This window comes from Eulemur rufifrons, chromosome 23, assembly GCF_041146395.1.
Source record: "Eulemur rufifrons isolate Redbay chromosome 23, OSU_ERuf_1, whole genome shotgun sequence".
NCBI lineage: Eukaryota > Metazoa > Chordata > Mammalia > Primates > Lemuridae > Eulemur > Eulemur rufifrons.
Window position 1 is genome coordinate 32,375,417 of NC_091005.1, and position 3,035 is coordinate 32,378,451.

The following is a 3,035-nucleotide window of genomic DNA, read 5'->3' on the forward strand; positions in this document are numbered from 1 at the left end:
TCGACCACATGTTGCCCTGGGGTCCACCAGATGTCTCTGGCGAATTGGGGCCCTAGGGTGCTTGTGACGGTGTGGTCACTAGGTGTCGCTCTGGGCTCAGTATTCTTCCTTCTCGCTGTGACTTTGGTCTCTTTTTTCGAAATTTCTTTCTTTCTTCCTCTTTTGCCCTGTTTCCATTTTCCCTTCTTAATCTCTTTCTCTCTTTTTGTTGCTTTTTTTCCACGGCAGATGGGTGATGTGTGTGTGGAGGAAACGCGGCGTCAGGGAGAAGACACATCTCACACGTGCTCGGGAACACCCGATCGTCACGCTTCTGAGTACCGACCGATGGATCTGGTCCCGAATTTTTTAATAGTTTTCTCCTCTCTCTCTCTCTCTCCCTCTCCCCCCCTTCCTTCTCTTTCCTTTCTCTCCCTTCCTTTCTTTCTTTCTCTCGCTCTCTCGCTCTCGCTCTTCTTTTCTTTCTGACAGAGTCTCTCGTTCTGTTGCCCTGGCTAGAGTGCCATGGCGTCAGCCTAGCTCACAGCAATCTCAAACTCCTGGGCTCAAGCGATCAGACTGCCTCAGCCTCCCGAGTAGCTGGGATTACAGGCATGTGCCAGCATGCCCAGCTAATTGGATATACGTGTGTGTGTGTGTGTGTGTGTGTGTGTGTATATATATATATATATATATATATATATATTTTTTTTTTTTTTTTTTTTTCTTGAAACAGAGTCTCACTCTGTTGCCCAGACTAGAGTGCCGTGGCGTCAGCCTAGCTCACAGCAACCTCAAACTCCTGGGCTCAAGCGATCCTACTGCCCCAGCCTCCCGAGTACCTGGGACTACAGGCATGCGCCACCGTGCCCGGCTAATATTTTTCTGTATATATTTTTAGATACTGTTTCTGTATATATTTTTAGATATATAGTTTCTTTCTATTTTTAGTAGAGATGGGGGTCTCGCTCTTGCTCAGGCTGGTCTCGAACTCCCGACCTTGAGCGATCCACCCGCCTCTACCTCCCAGAGTGCTAGGATTACAGGCGTGAGCCACCCCGCCTGGCGTGTACGTTCTGTATTCACAGACAGACGGAAGGCAGGGAGAATGTTACCCTTTCAAAGCCCGCCCTGCTCGCCTCTCAGCCCACCGATGGCACTCTGAATCCCGTGGCATTCCTTCACTCAGCTGAATTCTTCAGCACCCGACCCCCCCCCACCCCACCCCCGTGCCACGGGAGTTCGTTCTCATGGCAGAGCCATCGAGGCTGTTGCCACACGTGTTGTAGGTGCCTAGGCAGACTGTGCCCTGGCCCCGAGGAGGTACGGAACCGCCTATCGCCTCGGGAGGGAGGGACAAGATGTGTCCGTGTCCAAGGCGACGTCCTGTCGATCACGAGGAGGCCTGCAAAGGCTCGTATCTGCCAGGCATTGAGCCACATGACATGAAACACCGGTGTGTTCCTTCACTTAGGTGGTGTCGCGTGTTGATACTCACAGAGGATGATAAACCCACTCGCATGCCGGCTGAGCCCCCTGTGTCTCCTCCTCTATCCACTGAGGGAAAAAACCGCAACGAAAGGTAGAAAACCACAGGGTGGGAAGAGAGCCCGTCGCTCTCCCTATGTGACCGTCCGGAGTGCTCGTTCAGATGGGAGGAGGTGTGTTTGTGTGTGTGTGTGTGTGTGTGTGTGTGTGTTTCATTGATTTTGGTGCCATCTTTTCTCTGCAGCTGCGTCAGAGGACAGCGATTTTTCCGATTTTCACTCCGCTGAGTGAATTGCCTTTTGAAGAGAATGTCCACAGGAAGCCTACGGTTCTCCCGCGTGGGTGGCCCTCCTCTAGAAATGAATCTCGTTTCTTGAACGGAGGGGACTTGTTGACGCCATCATTCTTTCGGGACGACTTCTCAGACGCTAGCTTTGGACCGCAACATAGGTGCCCCCGACATTGCCTCAAGGGTTCCGTGGTGCCTCCTGTCAAGAGACCCCACCGACCGTCCCCAGCCTGCCCGCTCAAGGGAGCCGGGCCCCTTCTGATCTGTCCGCCCGCCGTGAAGCTCCCTCCCGAGGGTCGGAAAGCCCACCTGTTTCCCAGTTCGGTTGAATGATGGGGCACCCGGGCAGGGCACTGGCACCGAGTGACTCCATTCTGAGTCTGTCTGCTCTGTGGGGCGGGGGCGGGTGTGGGGGGGGCAGTTCCGTCTCGACCGGTGGCCTCCTACCGACTGACTCTATGGGACGGACCATTCTCACTCAGGATCGTGTACCTTCTTGGCCTAGGCACATCCCGGCACTGAAAGCCACTTTTCGGGGACACTCTCCCACGTACAGATAGATGGCCTGCACGAGTGCTCTTCCTTTCTCGAAACACTGGAAATCTGTCCTCAATTTTACCTGACCTACCTGACGGTGTGTGATAAAGGAGCATAGAACCCTCAGCCACCCTCCACCTTCCCGCTGTCACGAGAGACAGTGCCGAGCGTGAAATTCTATCCCTGACTCTCTGTGTCCACCGGAACGTGGCCTGACTGCAGTGACGTCAGCTACGTCAAGTCGTTCTCTGGGTAGGGAAAGAACTTAACCAGATAGGCCCTATCGGTCGCTTCTCTGTTCTGATAGTTTTGTGGCAGCCATTTCTTTCCCCCTCTCTTTTCTTTTTCTGTCTCTCTCCCCCACCCCCACCCCCAAATTCTTTCTACGAAGACGTTTAGGATGTCAGATTCTGGCCACATGCCCCCCCCTAGGCATAGGGGGGCCAGCATAGACAAAGGTCTTCGGTACCAAGTGTTCATTCCACGGTGACAGATATTGCCACTCTTGTATTGACCAGGGCGAGATCGTGAGTGGGTCAACTCTGAAACTCCCTGTACTCTACTTCTCTCTTGGGTAGGTCCCTGCCCCAACCCTCCGGCTTCTAGCACACACCCAGGGGCACTCTCTCCTCTCTGGATAAAGTTCCAGATGATCCGATCCGCTCCGAGGAGGAAGGGGAGCTGGCCGGGCCACCCGCTGTGCGCCCCACCCCCACCCCGCCCCACCCCCGTCAGTCATAGG